At 32.8% G+C, this 24,798-nt stretch overlaps 1 long non-coding RNA gene across 1 annotated transcript in view; it reads left to right on the top strand.

Annotated features, from left to right (window-relative positions):
* Window positions 1-1,499: 1,499 nt before the first annotated feature.
* The window catches only part of LOC148283691 (uncharacterized), a 48,211-nt gene continuing 24,912 nt past the window's right edge, over window positions 1,500-24,798 (top strand). Inside the window, exons 1-2 of the long non-coding RNA XR_015825535.1 lie at window positions 1,500-1,616; window positions 4,199-4,289. This is a non-coding gene — a long non-coding RNA (uncharacterized LOC148283691). The remainder of the gene's footprint in view (window positions 1,617-4,198; window positions 4,290-24,798) is intronic.

The following is a 24,798-nucleotide window of genomic DNA, read 5'->3' as shown; positions in this document are numbered from 1 at the left end:
ATTCTTAATTATATGGTAAAAACCATAGAAAAAAGAGTTCATATCTTTAGTTTGGATCCAGCATAGTGCATATTTTTAAAAAGAAGGAAAATTTTGAAAGTTTGAAATCAATAAAATATTATCTGTAAAATAGAATTAAACTTTTTTGAGCCTATAAAATATGCATGTCTCTGTGCGAGCCTCGTTTTACAATGTGCTATTTCTAACACACGATTCCTTCTTTGACTCGATCTATTTGAATTACTTGTAAATAAATTTTGGTTCTTAAATATCTATTTTAAACATTGATATCAAGCTTTCGATTGTGTTCATTTAATATCTATAAACAACAATGTACTCAAATCTAGCGAAAGCAAAGCGTTGCCGGGTTCAGCTCGTATTGTAAAAATCTGCATATTTTACATTTACCTTGTAATAAACTTTGTAATATGCCGTTTGCAAATCTTTCATTTAATATTCTGTCATATCACTTTGGAAAATCTGTGAGTGCTATCAACTGCAAGATTATTTTTAATGAAGAGCAGTCGTGTAAAACGAACGCAAAATTAGGAAATCATACGATTTTGCCATTTTAAAACGAATTTTTTTTTTAATCGCGCAATAACAACAAAATAAAAAAACATTAATTAGATAAAAACAATATTTTTCATAGGTATTTCTGTTAAAAGATATACTTAAAAGTTTTATGTAACTAAAATATAATTACTTTTAGACCGGCAGATTATGCCATCTCAAATTTAGACTAAACTTAGGTATCTGGGATCTCAATAAAGACTAAGTATTGAACAAAAATTTGTTGTAATAAATCAAAGACAATAAGTTGAACATAAAAGTGGCCAAAGATAATTTCACGAAGAAATAAAAGAAAATGTCAAAAAATGTATGTGATTTAAAATGCTTGTATTTTTTTTCAAAATCAAAAAATTATAATTTGGTTTTAGCTACTTTCGTGTTTAAATTTAAATTATTATAAAAAAGTAAAGTTGAGTCTAAATTTAAAATGGCGTAATCTGCCGTTCTAAAAGTAATTATATTTTAGTTACATAAAACTTATAAGTATATTTTTAAAAAGAAATACCTTTAAAAAATATTGATTTTATCTAATTTATGTTTTTGTATTATTGCGCGATTAATAAAAACATTTGTTTTAAAATGGCAAAATCGTATGATTGCTTAGTTTTGCCAGACAAGATTCTTTGCGAAAGATCTCCTTAGCGACTTTTCTTGAATTTTCCATGCTCCCGGTCCAGAGCGTCACAATGCTGCGCGCGTATTGTTCGCGCCAGCTTTTGGCACAAGACCTGTGTCCTACACTTGACATCTATCCACGGCCGCGTTCATTTTCGCTTCCACGCGAATGTCTCCGGACGAAAACACCCACGCGCCGCATGCCAGGCCCGCCGAGAGCGCCCCCTGCAGGGGGCGGTGGGAGGCTTCGTATTTCGAATTCCACCCCTGAACATTGTATGCGTTAGTCAGTAGAGAGCCTTCGGGGCGGACGGACGCGTAAAAAGACTGTACAAAGTCCAATATAACGATAATACCGGCAACACAGCCGCTGTGTTAAAAAAAAATTACAAATTAATTAAAACTCTGAAATTTTGCGCGTTGTTGTGGTAATTTTTTCATTTTAACTAATAACTTTTTTTGTAAACATTTCTTGATAAAACTTTGCAGTTAATTATTTTGATGAAATTATCAGTGATAACTCATTGTTTGAGTTTTGGTTCACTTAATTTGACCAACGAGCCCTTTCGCCTAGGCATTCACAATCGGACCATTTTTCTTATACGTATTACATTTTCAGATATCGGGAATACGGTATTTTTCCACTTGCTTTTTTTTTCGATATGTTTGCTAAATATTCAATAAATACTCGATACTCTTTTTTTTGCTTCACCGAATTCAGTTTTCAGGATAACGTTGTAAAAGATGTTTTAAACTCAACAAACAATAATGATTTAAATTCACTGTTTATTTTTACGGACACGTATTTTAAACGCGACAGTAGTACATTTGACCTATCAAACACGTACTAAAAACACATTATGCTATGTTTTTTTAACAAATCAAAAAAACGTAGAATAATCAAACAAAATTAAGAATTTTTACGCGACATGTAAGCATTAAATAAAATCTAACTAAAAAAATATTCAGCGTGTTGCTGTTTAACTAACCACAATGACTAGGAAGCTACTGTCGCTACTGACGCTAGTGGTGACGGAGTTTGGTCGAACGAAATCAGCATTCTGAATCTTGTTCGGTTGAATGGGCGGAATGGCGTTTGGCGTGACAAAGAATCACATTTGAAATTTGAACCTTTAAAACCAGACAAAATTTAAAAAATCTTTTTTTTTTTTTTTAATTTAACAATGTTTGAGAAGGTCCAAATGCCTGCAGACTGGCTGGATTTTCTCCCTAGGGAGTTATTCATATTTAAATTTCATATTTCATATTCATATTTAAATCCAGCCAGTCTGCAAGCATTTGGACATACTCAAACATTGTTGAATTACTACCTGGTAAAAGGAGTTGTTTTCAGGCGTTGCCTAGCAGGTGATTTGGTTCAGCCGGATGAATCTCACCCGCGTGATAAAGGTTTCGGCTCTTTTACTTCACAAAAGTCGACAGATGGAGGAGTAGAGGAAAGGTCGATGTTCAAACATGGGCAGAATGGTGAATGTTACACAGTGTGTAAAGTGGCCACTTAAACCAGCCATTGACACGTCATAAGCCCTGTAAATGTATAGACTTCCATATTCTCTTCTCAAAAATGTTTTTCCTCTCTGTTGAAATGAATAAATAATTATTTTTTTATTAAAAACGTAAAAAATAAACAGAATAAGATAAAAGGAAAAATACCGCAAAAACGGCTTGTCAGCAGGTATTTTCCTTTACAAAAAAAAACATTAGAGAAATTATATAAATTAAAAAAGTAACTTAATCTTAGATATATAGCAATTATATATTTTTAGAGTAATAATATTTGTGTAAGTAAATTATTATATCAAATCCCAAAAGGAACACTCCCACAATACCAAAGTCAAACTAGAGGATGGGTCACGGGGTCTACCGCAAACTCTGAATTCTGGCGCTCATAAGCGCGTCTGAGCGCGAGAGAGACAGAGTTTATTTTCATAATACGTATGCCGTGCGATTTCATACCATGGGCTTATTCACTAATACTACACAATGCGTATGTGTAAGTATAGCGCACGCGCCAGCTTATAAAAATCCAGCCGTTGGTTGTAATGTTATTGTTTATTTTGCAAAAAAATGTCTGCCTTAAAACAGATTGTACCCAGTTAGGCAGACTAGACATGATCCAGAGAAATCTATTACCTAAGTGTGTGTGTAGTAGATAAAGTAATTGTAACTTTTGTCACTAAACCATAATTATTATTATCTTTATATATGTATATAATTCCTCTGTACGTGTGATGTCACCGTCACCTCCTAAACGGCTTAACCGATTTACGTGCGGTTTTTAGAGAAATATAGATCTTTGCTCTGTGCGTGTTCGTAGATATTAAAATCTTCAATCTAATATGTAAAAAAAGAAGTAAGGAGCATAATATTTTATTCGTCGATCTACCAGGGTCTATTTGAGGAGAATGCATTTGTAAAACGAGGGAAAGATTTTTTTTGTGTAAAAAAAGTTGATTTTTGAATGTTTACAAACATCATTTGTTTTTTGTGGATCTCAATCAGATTTTTTCATTAAACTTCTGATTCTACCCATTTATTTCTTTTTATTGGACTTTTGGTAACACTAAAATAATATTCATTTCAATACATTGAAAAAAATCGTATTCCTACATAAGTACACCCCTTTGTTGGTGAAACGACCGGAGTTTGACGTTTGCAAAAAGAATGCCATTTTTAAAAAAATATTTATTTTATGTTTTGGAATTCAATCATAAACAAGTACCTACATAAATTTAATATTTGAATATTAACTAATTTTAGATTTGGAATTTAATCACAAGCAGGTACCTAGGTACCTACTTATCAATAAAAAGTATTTTTACTCTCGGGTCAGCTAGTTATTAAATAAATATAAAACAACCAACCCAAAAAAGGTGTTTTATCTTTATTTTATTGTGTTGAATAACCACAAAGCTAGGGCTTCAAACATTAATTTTAAAATAAAATGCTTATTTAAAAATAAAAAAAACTTTTTTCGAAAAAAACGAAGTGAAAAGTTTACAATAATGTTTTAGACAATAAAATAATATTTTAGAAGAAAATTCAAGCTGTGTATAGCTGTGACATCAACCTTCAAATTAGTAAGTAAAAAGACACTTATTCTAAAATTATTACTGTGTAGAATCTAAACTGTTATTTTCTTCACAATTTCTCTATTTTCACTTAGTGGTGCATAGGGCAAATTGCATAATATTTTTTACTGCCTCATACAGAATATAACTTTGTAACTCCGCCGTTTTTTTAAATGGGAGTCAGATTTTTACCCTTTCTCCGGTATTGCGATAATGTTCATTTTGGCTTTAATAAAATAAAAATAAAAATTAAAATATTTTTTTCTATTTATTTATTCATTCAAAATTACACTCGTTTAAATATAAGTGAAATTATTACGGCTTTTTAGGCTTTGTCCGTGTCAAGCCATAAAAATTACCAATAAAAAATACATAGTAAAATTAATTATTTACAAATTACAACAGGGATGGAGAATACCTTAAATAAGGGGATATGGATGTCTAGGCATTTACAGGGCTTATAACCTATCATTGGCTGGTTTAAGTGGCCACTTTACACACTGTGTAACATTCACCATTTTACCTATGTTTAAACAGACATATTTCTTCAATTATTCCATTTGTTGATTTTATTGAAGTTAAAGAGCTGAAACCTTTATTTTTGCGAAGAGATTCATCTGACTTAATTATTTCCCATACTAGGCAACGCCTGAAAACAATTTTTCAATTTTTAAACTTCTTCTTGGACCAGTTGGTTTCATTACAATATTTTTTTTTTGTAAGTAACTTCACAAACATCAACAGGTGAAAGAATTGAAGGAATATAGATTTTCAAAGATGGGCAGAATGGTGAATGTTACACAGTGTGTAAAGTGGCCACTTAAACCAGCCAATGCCAGGTCATAAGCCCTGTAAATGCCTTGACTTCCATATTCCCTTATTTAAGGTATTCTCCATCCCTGTTGTAATTTGTTAATCTTAATGACCCCCGAGAGGGTGAAATCCAGTCTTTTGTCTACGAACATTTGGACAAACTCAAATATTGTAATGAAACCAACTGGTCCAAGAAGAAGTTTAAAAATTGTTTTCAGGCGTTGCCTAGTATGGGAAATAATTCAGTCAGATGAATCTCTTCGCAACAATAAAGGTTTCAGCTCTTTAACTTCACTAAAATCAACAGATGGACGAATTGAAGAAATATGGATGTTCAAACATAGGCAAAATGGCGAATGTTACACAGTGTGTAAAGTGGCCACTTAAACCAGCCAATGCCAGGTCATAAGCCCTGTAAATGCCTTGACTTCCATATTCCCTTATTTAAGGTATTCTCCATCCCTGTTGTAATTTGTTAATAAATAAACAAATAATCGTTATCCATCTATCCAACCATTTCCATACTAATACTATCAATACAAAAGTGAGTATGTTTTTTTGTTTGTGTTTCTCTCACGTCTCGACGTAACGACCGATACTTATTTTTCACCCTGAATTTTAAAAAGTACAATGAAAAAAATGTATAGTATATCAACATTTAGAATCATTACTTAAAAATGGTCTTTTGATATTGAATTATTAATTTTTATTTTAATTGTTTTTTTGTACCACGACAGGCCAGGAGGCCCAATTACAGTGGTGAATTACACTACAGAACACCCAGGCTTGAGAAAAATCACACTTTAATTTTTGTGTTCTCACCGGGACAATAGGAGATAGTTAACAGCACGTTTGGCAGAGATAAATAAACAAATAATTGTTATCCATATATCCAACTAATATTATCAATACAAAAGTGTGTTTGTTTGTTTGTTTGTTTGTTTGTGTTTCTTTCACGTCTCAACGGAGCGACCGATATTTATTTTTCACCCTGAATTTTAAAATAAACAATGAAAAAATGTATAGTGTATCAACAGTTAGAATCATTACTTAAAAATGGTCTTTTGAAATTGAATTATTAATTTTTATTTTTATTGTTTTTATTGTTTTTTTGCACCACGACAGGCCAGGAGGCGCAATTACAGTGTTGAATTACATCACAGAACACCCAGGCTTGAGGAAAATCACACTTTAATTTTTGTGTTCTCACCGGGACAATAGGAGATAGTTAACAGCACGTTTGGCAGAGATAAATAAACAAATAATTGTTATCCATATATCCAACTAATATTATCAATACAAAAGTGTGTTTGTTTGTTTGTTTGTTTGTTTGTGTTTCTTTCACGTCTCAACGGAGCGACCGATATTTATTTTTCATCCTGAATTTTAAAAAGTACAATGAAAAAAATGTATAGTGTATCAACAGTTAGAATCATTACTTAAAAATGGTCTTTTGATATTGAATTATCAATTTTTATTTTAATTGTTTTTTTGCACCACGACAGGCCAGGAGGCCCAATTACAGTGGTGAATTACACCACAGAACACCCAGGCTTGAGAAAAATCACATTTTAATTTTTGTGTTCTCACCGGGACAATAGGAGCTAGTTAACAGCACGTTTGGCAGAGATAAATAAACAAATAATTGTTATCCATATATCCAACTAATATTATCAATACAAAAGTGTGTTTGTTTGTTTGTTTGTTTGTGTTTCTTTCACGTCTCAACGGAGCGACCGATATTTATTTTTCACCCTGAATTTTAAAAAGTACAATGAAAAAAATGTATAGTGCATCAACAGTTAGAATCATTACTTAAAAATGGTCTTTTGATATTGAATTATTAATTTTTATTTTGATTGTTTTAATTGTTTTTTTGCACCATGACAGGCCAGGAGGCCCAATTACAGTGGTGAATTACACCACAGAACACCCAGGCGTGAGAAAAATCACATTTTGATTTTTGTGTTCTCACCGGGAATCGAACCCGGAACCTTCCGTCCGTGAGTCAAGCGTCTTGACCACTACACCACGGAGGCCGCCATTTTTTTTTGAATTTGGTAATTTGGTGAATTTGGTCTAAAATAATTTATTCTTGAAATTTCTAAAATAGGGAAATATCACATCTTACTAATAGTAAAAAAAATTGTGGAAATGGATGTAGAATAATTTATTGTATTTTCAACATCAATATGGATGTTGTGGAGAAATATTTTCACACATAAATTTAAAAAAGAACTTCAAAAAAATACGTCGCTCGAAAAACGCAACATGTTTGGCCTCGACAATTGTGAAATCAAGATTCGTGATGTTCGAAAAAAAATTGGATGGCCAGGAACAAATAAACATGAATCATGACGTTTTAGGGGCGTAGCCAATAGAATGAACGTTTTTGCGGGAATCCAAAATTACAAATTTAAAAATATTTTTTATGCTACTAATAATTCATTTTCATTCATTATTCCCTTTCCGCACCTAATGGTGCATAGGGCACTGCATTAATACACCATTCGCAGCATATCTTGATCATTTTAGTAACATAAGGGTAAGATGCGATAAGACCTCTACGCAAACAGCGCACTAAATTTGGTGAGCGCGCATTTGCGGTCGCAGGCCCTATGGCATGGAATGCTCTCCCAGCAGAGGTGCGAGGCTGTGAAAGTGAAGTGATGTTTCGGAAAAAACTTAAAACCCACTTGTTCTCTAAATCATTTGAATAAATCCGTAGCACGTGACAACAAAATAAATTATTTTAATTAAATTACAAATTTAAAAGCTTCAATTAAATTAACTTAACAATAGAATCACCATGTAAAGCGCCCTTGAGGTATTTTATTACGAAAATGGCGCTATATAAGTTATCCACAATAAATAAATAAATAAAATGATCAGTCTTACGCTTTAGGTACCAGTCCAGGGACTATGAAATATTCTAATATAAAAACACCCTTTTGTGTCGGAAATCGAACCCGAGACCTCTTGCATGGTAGGCAAATGCGCTGACCATTACACCACGAGGCCGACTGATAGTTAACAGCATTTTTTTTACTGGACACGATTGACCTTTATTACTTTAAAAATGTTTTCAAAGAAACCTAATATTTTTCTATTAATTTTTTTCTCTTTGCTAGGTTTGGTTAGGTTAGACCAAATAAAAAATAATATTTCCATATGTCGTGACATATTTTTTTTAAGTTTCGCAATTTTAAAATTAGCCAGTGACGTCACAAGTTCTGAAGGTGAACTCTGCTGATTGGAGAATTGTCTTTTTGTAAACCGAAAATCTATTACGACAGTCATTGGTTGATTCACAAGAACTCGTGACGTCATTCGAAGTACTTTATTTTTATTCAGTACATTTTTTTTTTCATTATTTTCAGAAACTTGGCCGTATATACTCGTACAATTAAATGCGTATTTCCCTATGCTCTGAATTTTCTCATTGTATTGACATTGTTATAATATTATTATTGTTATTTAATTTTACAATACGCCCAAGGGGCATTTACAAAAAATATACTAGTAAGTTTATTTTTTTAAATTTTTATTACATCTTTTACTTTATTTTTTAATATGCTGTTTTTTTTTTTTTCTTTCTTTCTTTAAATATGCATTTTGCTATACAACATACATTCATTTTTTTCATTATGACTTTAAATATGTTTCTTACTATGTATTCTGTTTTTATTTCGCATTAGACTGAGTTTCAAAATATTTTTATAGACATATTTATATATTTTCATGGTTTTTTTTTTACTATGTTTTCACTGCATTTATTACTTTGTTTTTATAATCAATTTTTTTGCTACGTTTTTTTTTACTACATTTTTACTATGTTTTTACTACATTTTTACTATGTTTTTATTACATTTTACTATGTTTTTACTACATTTTTTACCATGTTTTTACTCCATTTTTTACTTCGTTTTTGACTTTGTCCTGTATCTTTATAACTGTTTCTATAAATTGATTACTGTATTTTATATTTTTTGACTGTTTTAGAACGGGGTAAATAACCCTAGTTAAACAGTCAAAGCAACTTTACATAAATTATAATTTTGTGTATGTAATATAATCATAATAATAAATAAATAAATAAATAATAAGTACAAACATAGTGAGTTAAAATTTAAAAGATAAACAACGCTTTTTTGTATATATGTAGAAACAATAAGAAGCATACTGCCATGCAAAATAAAAAGTGAAACTTTACATAGTAAAAAAGAAAAAATAAATAAATAGATATAAGAAAAGTAATTGAATTAAAAAGCAAATTGTAAATAACTTGTAAAGAATTCAAACAAAAAAAATTAAATACAGTTACATATACTTATAAGTATAAAAAAATGGTATCAACAAATTATTGTTAAAAACAAATAATAAAAATTAGTTAACAGTAAGTATATATAAGATAATAACATAATATCTGGTACACAAAAATATTTGATACATCAATTTCAGAAAAAGATAATAATAAATAATAATACACATCAAAAACAGAGAAAGAATTGTATGAAAAAGAAAGTTTTATTACGACATTAATAATTAGTTTCAAACAGTGCATTTAAGAACATTTTAAAATGGATAATTGTCGTATTAAAAATGTCTATTTCACAAGTAAATTTGTTGGCTAAGGAATGTAAACGCAGAATCGGAGAGTGTCGTGCATAGTTAGTACCTACGTATGTACTCGTAGTTGCAAACAACTCCGTACTTCTAGTGACTCGATTAGGTATTTTGAAGTTAATGAGATTCAGGAGTTCACAATAATCGAGCTCCGAATTTAAAATTTAAAATAAAAATATAATATATATTTTATTATATTCATTAATACATTTTGGAGAAACTCGGCCGTACAATGAAATGCCCTAATTTTTACCGCGTGTAAGAAAAAAAAATTATATCCAATGTCTTCCTTGTTGAAACTTATTAAATCCGATAATGGTTTCTTTAAAAGGAACAGTATTGAGTGCGAAATACATTTTTTTAATGTACAAAAACTCCTTTTTCATCAAACTCAATTTTGTCTGGAGTAGCACATCAGTCACTTAGCCTTTTGCAGGGTCGTGTGTATGTAGGGTGGGTAGCTACCCTTATATTGTACATTATCGAACATTCTATTTCTGTTTTCAAATGCATCAGACGGGAACTCTCCCGCGAAAACGAAGAGCGGAAGCTATATCCGGTAACCATTTTATAACAGGAAGTAAATTATTAATTTTGCTTTGTAACGGCTCTCCAAATAATATATATGCAGATATAGTGCAGCCTGAAATGATATTATGACGTCATATTCATACTTTTATCGGAATAGGTGGTGCATACGGGCACTGCATTAAGCCGCACCATTAATTAATATATTTTTAAATATGTTTGTGTTATTTATCATAAATAGAAACGAGAAAATGTTTAAAAAGGCTATTATTTTTTAAGGCTATTATTATTGTGACAGGAATGGTTGACTGTACAGGGCTGCTTGGTTTAATAACAATACATGTGCCAGCCAGGATTTGTAGACGGCACCACCTGTTTTATGTACCAATAAGTAAAACATCGTATGTTAAAAATGCTTTTTCTTGTAGGACTTTTTCAGTGAACAATACAAAATTTACAAAAATAGATTACACAAACATCCCTCTGTCAGATTTAAAATTTACACTAAAAATGCATTATGTAACTTAGTAGACAATATAATAATAAATATGTGCACCTCCCTTCCCCTCCTTATCCTCTCTTCAAGCATTCTTCTCCTAATCCCGCCCAATTTACAGTAACTTAATGTTCTTAAAATAAATATAAAAAATTCTTTGATTATTGAGTACATAAAAATAACATTTTTATGTGTTTAAATTATATGTATTTTTTTGATATGTAATATATTTTCTTTACTAACTTTGTATACTATGTGGAAATCTGTTATTAGTTCTGAGTTTATACACTTTATCTGTTTGTTTACTTTAAATATGTATGTAGAACTGTGGATTTCCCAAATAAAATAAAATAAAATAAATAATAAAAAATGGATAGTGGAGCTGTGTCAAGCATTGTATTAAAAAAATACACGCCAGATACGAATGATTTTTCGTGTGTTAATATAAATCACTCCTTAGACGTTACTACAAAGTTATGTCGTCACTTTTTCTGACAAATGTCATTCTAATCAAGCTATATTTCAAATACTATAAACTTAGCAATTCGTCAGCCCCGTGGTGTAATGGTCAGTGCGTTTGTCTACCACGTAAGAGGTCTCAGGTTCGATTTCCGACATGGTTGATATGAAATATTTATTCAAAGGGCGTTTTCACACTAGAAAATTTCATAGTCCCTGTACTGGCACCTGATGCGTAAGACTGATCACCTTACCTTCAAGTAACAAAAATGATCAAGATACGCTGCGATTGGTGTACCGATGCAGTGCCCTATGCACCATTAGGTGCGGAAATGGAATGATGATGATAAGTTATATTGCAAGAATAAAAAAACTCACATTAATTAGAGAAAATGTTCAAAAAGGCTATAAAAAAATGAAAAGTGGAGCCGGGTAGAAGTAAAATGGATTGTCTCATTCGCCCATACCAATATTGAATCAACTGCTCCACAAGTGTATAGCTTATGTTAGGTTTTTGTTTTTTTCATTGTGCGTTTTGTAATATAAATAATATCGGTGTACATAAATACCTTGTTTTTAAAACTGTCTGAATATTTGTTAATTATCTTCGTTTTTTTAAGTTAGTCTTCTTTGCTTATTCTCAAATGTAATTTAAAAAAAGTGTATTGTTTAGTGTCCTCGGCTCGGGGAACCCCAGTGGGGTCACATTATTTTTATTATTAATTATAGTTTGTAAGCAAAAAATAGAAATAAATAAACATGAAAGAATAAATAATAAATATTCCACAGGTGAAAACTTATTTTGCTAAAAGGCATTCAAACTTTATAGGCCTTCGTGTACACATTATGCTTCCATAAGAAATAAAATGCTTAGCTAAAAACAAATTTAAAATTTATTTATTTATTTATTTTAATTTATTATATAAATAAAACACGAGTGATACTTTTATCCACAAATTTGGAATATCCAGTGACCGGTTTCATCGCTTTCGCGACATCTTCGAGACTGGTATCTTTATATCTGCTATTCTGTATAAATACATTTAACTTTTTAATAAAGATACCAGTCTCGAAGATGTCGCGAAAGCGATGAAACCGGTCACTGGATATTCCAAATTTGTGGATTAAAGTATCACTCGTGTTTTATTTATATAATAAATTACAATGAACTTCCATCAAGAATTTTCACGTACAAACTTAGATGTTTTATTTATTTTATTTATGCTTTATTAAGTTAGTTCATAACATCTTAAGAGCTAATATAAACTTTTAAAAACATTACAATTTTTTTATCAAAACTTCTCAATAACAAAATGTTTCTAATTATTTTTAAATATTATCTCCTTTATTTAAAAAAAATATTTAAAAAAAAATTTTTTTTTGCACCACAACAGACCAGGAGGCCCAATTACAGTGGTGAATTATATTACAGAACAACCAGGCTTCAGAAAAATCACATTTTAATTTTTGTGTTCTCACCGGGAATCGAACCCGGAACCTTCCGTGCGTGAGTCAAGCGTCTTGACTACTACACCACGGAGGCCGCCGCTTCAGGTAACTCACTGTACAGCTTCATTCCCTTGTACAATAAGTTTTGAGATTCTGTTTTTCTTCTCATTGGTAATCTTATCTTTTTTTACCCCTTGTGTCATATGTATGACATTGTTGGTTAAATTTTATTAATCCCCTTAATTATTTATGTATTAAAATTGCTAAGTTATATTTAATTTGCTTTTTTACTGTGAGCATGCCAATTTTTTTGTGCATTCTTTCTACATTAGAATAGATATTTCTTTTAAGTATAATCCTCATCGCCTTATTTTGAAGAATTTGTATATTTTTAATTTCTCCTTCATTACATAAAAAAAGAATAGAAGAACAGTAATTTATGTGTGGACAATATGATTGTTTTAGATATAATTTTAATTCATTCATTAGACGTACCTGTAGAAATTATAACGGACTCAGTATTGATGTAGACATTTTCAACTGCACGTTGCATTTGTACAGAAAATTTCTTCATGGGGTCGATTATTTGGGATAGTTGCTGAATGTGCTATGTATATGTGCCGCATGTAATGTATATGTTTGTGTATGTTTTATATGTGCGTTCATGTGTGTGCGTGGATGGCTCGGAGTGTACATTCGGTATTTTTATTTATTTTAATTTATTACCTCCATGGAAAACGCAAATGTCAACAATTATTCTTTTCTCACTTAAAATTCTTATTTATTTTTTATTTTTTGTCACATTTAATGTTTATATCTTTTTAATTTATGAAAACTTAATTGGTCTTTATTGTTAAAAAATTGTTGTTTTTAGTACTTATTTTGTATGACTGTATGTTTTCTGAATACAATAAAAAAAAAAAAAAAAAAAAAAAAAAATAAGAACACTACTTTTAACATCTATCACATTTCGAAATCTTCCCATAAATGAAATTTTTTTTAGATTTTTTTTTTGTAACAAATTGAGAATGTGTTTTGGAATTCAAGTATCTATCCAAGTAAACCCCGAGGTATTTAATTTCGTCCACATAATTTATATTTAAATTATAAATATTAATATTGTATCCTTGGGGTATATTTTTTCTCCCAATATTCATTTATTTTGTTTTTTATATTTATATAAAAGAGTGGCTTTTAAAAATGAGAAGGAGCCCGTAGGAGCCGAAAGAGAGAAATGTCACACTTTTTTGCACAATTCAAAATACACGTGGGTTTTATGAGATACTGTCGAGTAAAACAATTATTTTTGTCTGCAAATATTTGGACAAACTCAAATATTGTAATAAAACCAACTGGTCCAAGAAGAAGTTTAAAAATTGGAAAATGGCTTTCAGTAATAATTCAGTCAGATGAATCTTTTCACAACAATAAAGGTTTCAGCTCTTTAACTTTTATAAAATCAACAGATGGAAGAATTGAAAAATATGGATGTTCAAACATGGGCAAAATGGTGAATGTTGCACAGTGTGTAAAGTGGCCACTTAAACCAGCCAGTGACAGATCATAAGCTCTGTAAATGCCTAGACTTCCATATTCCCATCTTTAAGGCATTCTCCACCGCTGTTGTAATTTGTTAATTTATTAATAGCGTAAATTTTTTTTTTAAATTTTAATTCCCACGAAAACGGTCTATTACTTTGGCCACGCCCCTAATGCGTCACGATTCATTTAAATTTTGAACTTTGTTTGTGACCGTTTAAATTTAAATAGAACATCGCCACGAATCAGAATTATCACTGTTAAACATGTCGCGTTTTTTTAGAGACATGGTTTATAAAAAAATCTCTTTCAAAGTTATACACGGTTTTTCAGGGCCAGACCGTGAAACTTCAGAGGAATATTCCTTAAGGCAAGCTTTATAAAAAATCATAATAATTTTTTTCCAAAAACTTATTTTAAAAAAAAAATGCTACCTCAAAATGGAGTAAATCTTTGATTTCTTGAACTAGCATCCTTTCCGCAAACCCCTACACTCATCATCAACAAAAAATGAGATAAAAACGTATTTGACCAACGAAGCGATACGCACCAGCCGCGGACAAGGGAAGCGGCTGGGTAGGAAAAGGGTAAGGGTTTGTGGAAGGACTGCTTGTCCGAGAAATTAAGGATTCACTACATTTGAGATCATAAAAAAAGAAAAAAGATTTTATATATTTTTTTAATTTTACCATGAGAAATGTTTCTATAATGTTTAGCGGTCTGTAGCTCAATCACAAACAACTATCGACGTGCTTAAAACATGCTAAATATTTGAGCGATCACAATGAACAATAATGAACATGCTTAAGTTATCGCAGTCATAAGTCAACGCGTGTGTAATCTCTAAGTCAACGCTAGTGTCGATTTGTTTTTTGTTTTCTTCGTAAATAAATACAGTTCACTGGCGAAAAATCGACGTTTACTGTAAAAAATAATACAATATATTGCATTTGCAAAATAGTAAGGAGTATCTAATAAAACAAATAATTAAAAATTACAATTATTATGGCGACTGCTTTTTTTGACATTTGGCTAAATGCAATAAATAGCACGAAAAATAATAAATAAATGAAAATAGCGGTTTTGAAATATTTTCTATATTTACACCGGTAAAATTCAAATATGTGATTGCGCAGCAGGATTATACGTAGCGAAACGTAAATATTTTGACACTTAATATTAGGTGTTCACGGATGTTGCATTGTGATCGCGAATACTATAAACGACCATGGTGGGAAATTGTTATCGCGACGCCTATTAGCACGTCGAGAGTTATTTGTGATCGTGCTACCGGGCCCGAAAAACCGAGCATATGAAAATATTTTACCGTAATATATAAATTGATTTTGAAAATAAAATTATTTTTCTAAATCTATATCAATATTTTTATATATATTCGTAGTATGTGATATTTTTTTTATTGGGAAATTGTGTGTGATTCTTAGAGAAATAACACGCTTATGGCTAATAAAGTCGCCCATACGGAGAAAAAATATTTAGTCGTCACAAAGTGATCTTTAGTATACAGTAATTAAATGGGCCGTAGATACTCGGGTGGATAATTGCAAGCGCAAACCGAAACAGTCCGTTACACGTTTGCTGTTAAACTAAAAACCAAATATTTGGAACGATTTTGTTCTATGCTTTAGAGCAAAAGGGCTTCTCTAAAGAATTATTATTCTTTTTTTTAAAGAATAAAAGTAGTGAATCTACTAAGGGAGATAAGGTCATTAACATCACATGCCATGCAGATGATGCTGCCATAGTGATGATGAGAACATATCCATCTCAGTTAGTAAACATCTGGAAGCCTTAGAAGTGTCTATAGTACAATGAACACATGATTATTGGAAACATAATTTGGATATACAAAACGTGTGTCAAACCAAATCATGGTGTATACAACAGAGGCGAGGATAGATAGAGAAAATAAAAATACGAAAAATCTAGTAGAAAAACTAAATAGAAAAACTTAATATAAAAACCAAATAACTGCTCAGAACGTCAGAGATGAAAGTACTGAAGGCAATCGCGGGGAAACCCAAAAGAGGCAGAATCTAGAGTCAAGAAGTTATATGGATTTGCGATACCCATTGCGTGGTTAACAGATTATGGAGAGATTACGTCAGTAATTTCATTAATGGACAGCTCCAAAATCCCCGATACCATTGCCCACGAAATCCCGGCCGTTTGCCGTCTGCCCGGAAGACCACCGAGGAGAGGGAAAAATAGCTGAAACTCAAAATCTCAGGAGTTTGCTTTTAGCTGATACCAAATTAATCGATCTTAGCCAAGAAGAAGAAGAAGATTAAACTTACAGAAATAATTTTCACTCAGATCTTTCAAGAAAAGGTTTAGGTAGAAGTCCTTGAGAGCCACGCTTTGCAATTTACGCATTTCATTTTCTTTAATTTTGGTTGGTAGTTTATTGTACATCGTTCGAGAGATATTCTCCAAGGACTTTTTACCAAACTTGGTAGAATGATTTGGTAGAATTTTGGTATGTGAAGGTTTTTTGAGCTGCGCGTATTGTGGCAATGGATATCGCTTTTAAAAATTTGCTTTAAATTTGTATGAGCTGAGGAATTTAAAATGTTTAAAATGGTGTTTGTGATATCATGCATGGGTACTACTTTAAAAATAAGTATTTTTGTTTGACTGTAAATATCTTTTACATGTGTATCCCAAGGCAGACCAAGAATGTTCCTCAAACTTCTATTTTGAAGAACCTGAATCTCAGAAATTAGCTTTTTTGTAGCGAATCCCCATATACAGGATAAATAAGCAAAATGTGAATGGATCATGGCATAATAAATGGAAAACAGAATAGGCTTAGGAAGTAAGCCCCTAAGTCTATACAAAACTTCAGTTATAGGTGCATCCTTGGATTTTACATGGTCAAATTGATGGTTGCATGAAAGTTGATAGTCTATAAATAACTCCAAGTATCTTGTGACCTAAACTCTTTCAATCTGACTAGATCCAAGAGAAATGTTAAGACACATGTTTTTTTTATTGCCGAATAGTATATATGAAGTTTTTTTTTATATTCAGGCTAAGTTTATTTAACCTTAACCAAGAAGAGAGAGATCCCTTTGCATTGAAGTCTCTAGCTCTTCAACCGTACGGCAATGATAGAATATGATGGTATTATCAGCATATATGTAGGATTTAGTAGTTGGGTGTTTGAGGGTTTGGTTGGAGTTCCTACCCCAGTTAGAGATTGACAGAGAAGACACGAGGTTGGTGTTTAATGCGTATTTATTACATGGCGAATAAGATACAGCACTTGGTTGTGTAGCTCAAGGCGCGAGCGTAGCGGCGATGATGGGTTGAAGTAGCTGCACTTGAACTACATGCTGGAACTGTGTGATGTCGTCGAGCTGGTCTGACGTGAACTGAACTGACTGACTGGCTGACTGACTGCGTACTGTGGTCTCTTTATAGACGATGTTCCTTTGTAGTTCATTTCTTCATGGTAGGGACGGTGTGAATGTACTGTAGAACGATGCCCTCCGATTTCATGTGAAATACTAAGAGTTGCATTTTACAAATGTATAGGATTCGATAGAAAATGATGACATTGCATCGTCGGTCATTAGTCTCTTTTAGGTGAACTAATTTAACACGTGTGTGTCATCGACTATGGACTATGGACCCTACATATAATTAAAAAGTGTCTTCTATACCCCACGTGGTGACATCGTTAATGTAAACGAGGAATAATAAGGGTCTGAGCCGATTTTGAGGGCTTTATATCATTTTCTCGACTTAATGGGAAAAAAGGAAGGATATCAAATAAACACAATCCAAAAGCAGAATTAAAATTTTTCATTCATAAAAAAAATTACAGTCGAAGAATATCGGGTGACAAGTGTTGCGCCACCTTGTTTAAAGATTTAATAATAAATGTTACGAATGTAAACAAAATTTTTTACATAAATAAATATATATTTTTTGTACCTGCTGTAGAGGAAAATGTAGACACCCTTCTACTTCACCTGCTATCAGAGCGTAATGGACTCGAGACGATGTTTCTAAATAAAGCAAATTAAATTTGGTAATGCTAATGTACTACGTATATTATTATACACAAAATATCGTCGCCGTTCAGAGAAAAGTCACTAACCCAAAAATATACAGTTTTGAGTTAATGTCTTTCGAAGCGAAAAATTATGTCTTTTTTAAAAGAAAGTTGCGTAAATCCGAATTATTCGTTTTTTAATATGTGACTTTGGGCAGGTGAAACGTGGAACTGGCAGAGGAAGGATAAAAGCCGAGTGAACGCGGTTGAAATGCGATCTCTTAGACGAATGTGTGGAAAATCAATGTATGACAGGGTTACGAATGATGAAATCAGGCGAGAGTGTAAATCTGAGTCAAGTACAATTGATAAGATTAAGAAAGGGTCTCTGAGATGGTTCGGTCACGTAGAACGAATGGACGACGAAAGAATGGTAAAACAAGTATACATGGCGAAAATGAACGGCAACGTGAGACGGGGACGACCGAGGAAGACGTGGCATGATCAGATAAACCAAAATCTTAAGTCTGGTCATGTCAAAAGCGGACAGAACCGAAGGGCATGTATGACAAGATGTATGAATGCGGAAGAAGCTAGGAATGTATGCCAGGATAGACGTGTGTGGCGGTCCATTCTCTCTGCCTACCCCTACGGGGAAATGGCGTGATGGTAGTAATAGTAGACTTTGGGCCTTACTTATAAACGTGGTATTAAGTAACGCCTACGCATGCCTATTTGAGTGGGCTAATGATGTAGGAAGCTTATTTTTTTAGACATTAAAGTGAAAGGGGTCAAAAAAGTTGCATTTTGATTTACATTTAACGTAAAAATTGTGTTCGAAGTTTATCACTGTCTGAATTTTTTGTTAATTATCTATATTGATAAAAAAATTCATTGTTAGTAAAGATATAACTTAATCAGATAGGAAATTCGAACTCGTTGTAAAACTACCAAAACGCAAATAGTTTACACTCCACGGAACTGATTCCGTCGAACGCCTGGCTAATATTGACGAAAACAACGGCTCATTAAAACAATGCTACCCATTTATTACAAAACAGAGTGTTATTTAAATTATAAAATGACAAATATTCACAATATACATTAAAAAAAAAATTTTTTTTCGATAACTTCAAGCTCTGGTTGAGAACCAAAGGTAGTTAAATATTTTTTGCATTCCGAAAAATCCAAAAGGCAACTTTTTAGACCCCTTTCATTTGAAAATTTAAAAATAACAAATATCGGCCCACAAATAATGCCCATGCCTACAATTGAAGAACATTTTCATCGCATCAAAGGTAGGTCCATATCCGTGCTCCTTTCATTTATGAAAATATTCCCAACCTTTTACAAAATTGAATGAAAATCGTTTTTTCGCTATAATTTGCTGTTCGTTAACAAAAGTTACCAACAAAAATGAATTATGTTGTGTACATAGAATTAAGAATAGACCAGAAGGAGCGTCGAATCATACTTGAATACATCGGACTGTGTCCACAAAACCCCCACTTTCTCCCACTTTCACCGCGCGCATGCGCGAAGTCGCCGCGAGAAGTTGCCAGATCGCGAAAAATATAGTCATAAAAAAAACAATTTGTTAATCTCCCTAAAATTTTATTGTACACGCGGAAACATTGATTGACACAACAGAGTAAATAAGTAAAGGGTCATTTAAAAAGCGTAATTTAATAAATTAACTTTGAACATAAAAATAAAACTTTTTTTTTTTACATAAAACGAGTATTTTTATATCATGTTCAATAATATTTGATGTTTTAAAAATAATGTCGGTCATCGGTCAAATATCCACCACAGGGTTGTTAAATCCGAGAGGTCCAATTTTCATTACTTCTCTCATTAGATGAGCAAAGAAACGTAAAAAATTGGACCACCCTGGCAACACTAACAAAATGTCCATTTTATTTTCTTTGACAATCTGCTAGATAGAAAAATAATTCAATTTTTAAGTAATACATTTGCTACTTACACATGCATTTGCTAATTGCAAATGAAATGTGATTCCATCCTGTTTCTTAAAGATCCCAGCAGTATTTCTACACTTTAAAACGACATTTCATTTTTATTATTCCATGTCCGCTCCCTAGTTGGAGCATACGGTGTCCACAAAGATCCTCCAAGCATCTCTGTTGGCTGCCAGCTCCTGTGCATCCTCTTAAGTCAGGTTCGCGTACTGTAGTTCTGACATAATTTGCCGACGGACAGTCAGCAGCGGACGTCCAGGACGTCGAGACCGTGATGCCTTGTAAAGTAGGTAAGCGTGATTAAGGCTCCCAGGAGGCATGCGCAGCACATGGCCGAGCCAACCGTATCGCCTCCGCTCGATAACAGTTGTCATCGGAGTTTGCTGCATCCGTTCTCTTATTACTTCATTCTTCACAAAGTCAATCCACCGCACATCCAATATTCGTCTGAGACTCCTTTTCTCAAAACTCAGAATTTTGCTGCTTTGGGCCGTTTTAAAACGACACAACACGGCATAGTTGAATTCGAATCGGGAGTTGCGTACTGAGCGACGTCTACAAAGAAACTAATGGGTCAAAACGTAAAACCACTATTTTAAGAGTAGTTTAGTCGCCTTCTGTTTGATGCGCTTATGCGGTTTCTAGACTAGCCTTAATTCTATGGTTGTGTACATAACCTCCGGCCGGCGGCCTCCGTGGTGTAGTGGTCAAGACGCTTGATTCACGCACGGAAGGTTCCGGGTTCGATTCCCGGCGAGAACACAAAAATTAAAATGTGATTTTTCTCAAGCCTGGGTGCTCTGTGATGTGATTCACCACTGTAATTAGGCCTCCTGGCCTGTTGTAGTGCAAAAAAAAATATTTTAAAAAATGTAAAACAATGTAAAAAAATAAAACCTCTTTTCTCTGTCCTTTCCTTTTTCATTGTTTTATATTTACTTACTATTTTTTCTTCTTCTCTTCCTTCCCTATTTCCCCATCCCACTTCCTTGCACCCTTAACGAACTGTACATTTTGTTCTTTTATATTTTTGTTCCTATATGAAACCCATAATTGGTCAAAGTTATTTGTTGTTATTATTTTTGTATTATTCATTATTATGACTGTGTTAAATGAAATAAAAACCTCCAAAATACAAAATCTGATTTTTTCCCGGTCTTGAAACTTTCAAATTGCGATTTCTCAAAATGATGTTTTTTTGGGTTAGTTACTTCTGTCTGAACAGCGACGTTATTGTGTTTACGTAAAAACATTTTTAAGCGCCATGTTCTCCATTCTCGCCCAACGTATATTATAATACGTCTGGTAAAAATATGATTTTTAACTCTTGTGTGCTACAAGATATTATATACAAACAATTTCTGACTCTTTTTAATTTTAATTTCCTAAAAACGCCGCTTCGTTTTTGATATAAAATTTCTCTATGAAATATATTCCGACCTCAATAAAATGCGGGATCTAAACCTCTCAGACATCGGGATATATTTGAACGGCCTTTGTTTTCAGGTTATGCTACATACCACCAGTAGCTCAAACACAAAAAAATTCGACGTGCTTAACTCTTAAAAGACTGTGGTAAATAATCCCTTTGCGCGCGGTGATGTTACATCGTGTTACCACTAGTAAAAGACGGAATATTCTGAAGTTCAGACATTTAAAAAAAAATGAAAAACATGGAAACATACTGTTTAATAATTCGTTTTCCATAACTTATGCAAATAAACATATAATTTTACCTACTCCCCCTTGGGAGAAAATCCAAATTTGTGTGTGTACAAGTACACGTACCAAAAATAATGTTGTGTAATAAGATCTGGTCAAATATAAGTAAAAATAAATTGCAGAGTCATCTGCAGGCGATTACTAGTACTTAATTTAACTCGGAAGAGTCTTAACTACATAAAATAAAGTAATCTGCTTAATTAAAATACTTAACTTCAATATCAATACATAGATGGCGCTCCAACTCGCTTGTGGATGGTTTCTCAATTCGTAACATAAATACAAAAATCAAAAATGTTACCTGGTGTGGATATTCACTAATAAGCGGAATGGGGAATGTTGTAGTACTTAAAGTGGCCACTTAACCCAGCCAATGACAGGTCATAAGCCCTGTAAACGCTCAAATATCCATAATCCTGAATTTGAAAAAATTCTACCTCATCTCTGTAGGGATATAAATAAAAATATAATTTAGCCCTCTTAAAGCAAATAAATTAAAAATCACAAAAACGCCGCTCATGTTACGCGCGTGCGCCCCCTATCATTGTCATTAACTAACTGAAGGCTAAATCTGTTTTAGACGACACCCGCCGCAGAACAGCGTCTCTGTCTTTCCTGTTATGATTTATATCTTCGTGCTCTCTCTTGTATAAGGTATATGTATAGATGTGCTGCTGAATTAGCGGACATTCATTCTTCGCGTAGCAATGATAAATATTTTTTTAATAAACATTTGGCATAGTTATACAAATTTTACTTTCCAAGTCTTACAAAAAGATTAAGATTAAGATTACAAAAAATACGAATTCATCACTCAAAAAAATAAGAGAGATATATCAAGTCTAGTGTCCTATGTCGACTTGTGTGACAGCACAGCCACACAAGAGTTAAAAACATGCTAAGTATTTGAGCCATCACAATGAACAATAATCAACATTGTTAAAACTTCATTATATTAACATATCACAACAGAGATGAAGAACATTTAAGAGAAGATAATATAAAAGTCTAGGTATCTTATGGCTTATGACTGTCAATGGCTGGTTTAAGTGGCCACTTTACACACTGTGTAACATTCACCATTCTGCCCATATTTGAACATCTATATTCCTTCAATTCTTTCATCTGTTGATGTTTGTGAAGTTAAAGAGCTGAAACCTTTATTTATGCGGGTGAGAATCCTCTAATTGAATTATTTCACCTACATACTAGACTAGGCAACGCCTGAAAATGTTATTTTTTCAATTTCTAAACTTTTTCATGGACCAGTTGGATTTATCAACAATATTTTGAGTTTGTCCAAATTTTTGTAGACAAGGACTGGATTCAACTCCCTGGGGATCTGTTTATATTAACATATTACAACAGAGATGAAGAAAATTTAAGAGAAGGCAATATAGAAGTCTAGGCATCTACAGGGCTTACGACTAGTCAATGTCTGGTTTAAGTGGTCACTTTACGCACTGTACAGCATTCACCATTCTGCTCATATTTAACAGCCATTGACAGGTCATATATTATATTACCTTCTCTTAAATGTTCTTCATCTCTGTTGTAATATGTTAATTTAGACACCTCCCTAGGGAGTTGAATCCAGTCCTTGTCTACAGAAATTTGGACAAACTCAAAATATTGTTGACTTCATTTTAAATTATTATGAAAATAAATTACACAATTTTTATTATTTTACAAGAACACTACTACGGTTTCGGGAGAGCACTCCTCCCATCGACCCCTTAATAAATAATTCCACAGCATATCCTCTTATTTGTAAGTAAGTAAATAAGTGTGTCTTCCTCTCCGTTGAAATCGGTGTAAAAAATGTGCCCAATTTCCACGTGGTTTCCTCCGAATTATAAATACCCAAATTTGGCGGGAAATAAATTGAAAAGTCAAATTTGACACATGGCCGAGAGGCGCCTTCCAAATTTGAATTTCGCCATAGACAACAAGCTACCCGTCGTTTGAAATTATCTTTGACAAGTTGACCTAGCACAGGTGAAAAATTAATCGTCGTTTTGAAAACGAAAACGAACGCGAACGCAACTGTCAAGTTTAGTAAAGCATCATCTCATCCTCACTCAATGCTGCATAAGGCAATGCGTGTTCGTCATAAGCAGTGTTATTTAAAAAGTCAAATCAGTAAGTGGGGATTGGCAATTAAAAAAATACTATATACTAACGGAAAAAATAATCATTATTTGGCTACATGGACGCGTATTAGGATAATAAACATATTGGCATCCATAACTCAAATTTCTAAAAATGGTCTATTGAACATACAAGAACTTCTTTGCAGTCTCAATCCTATAGATTGGTTTGCAGCAAAGTCCTGCATCTCGTCCTCCATTGGTCTCTATTCTCTGCCGCCCTCTTCAGCTCGACAAATGAGGAGCAGTTTGAATCTTCGCACACTTGCTCCAAATATTCCCGTCTGAGGTGCCCTCTGTAATTTGTCCCCTCAGCCATTCCCTCTATGATGTCGTGCAGGGGGCCCTTATAGCGTAAAATGTGGCCGATCTATCAGGCTCGCCTAACTGAGACGGTTTTGATTAGGTGCCCCCTTCTTTGATTCTGCTGAGAACCTTGTCATTGTGATGCAGTTTCTCCAGGAAATTCCTAATATTTTTCTGTAGCACCACATCTCGAAGGCCTCTAGTCTTTTTTTATCTCTTCCGGTAAAGCACCATGTCTCACAACCGTACATCAATATGCTCCATAACATATGTCTTGGCAAGATGCTTGCGGAGTTTTAGATTTATATGATGCGACTCAAAAATCTTTGTTTTTTTGTTAAACGTAAGCCTCGCTTGGTGTATGCGAAGTCAACTTATCTTTTTGTTCTCCCATCCCAGGTGATCTTGCTTCCAAGGTACACAA

The sequence above is a fragment of the Micrasema longulum genome, unplaced genomic scaffold (genome assembly GCF_059751315.1).
Source record: "Micrasema longulum isolate JH-2025_06_02 unplaced genomic scaffold, ASM5975131v1 h1tg000211l, whole genome shotgun sequence".
NCBI classification, from domain to species: domain Eukaryota; kingdom Metazoa; phylum Arthropoda; class Insecta; order Trichoptera; family Brachycentridae; genus Micrasema; species Micrasema longulum.
The sequence above is the reverse complement of the archived record's forward strand: the minus strand, read 5'-3'. Positions and strand labels throughout refer to the sequence as shown.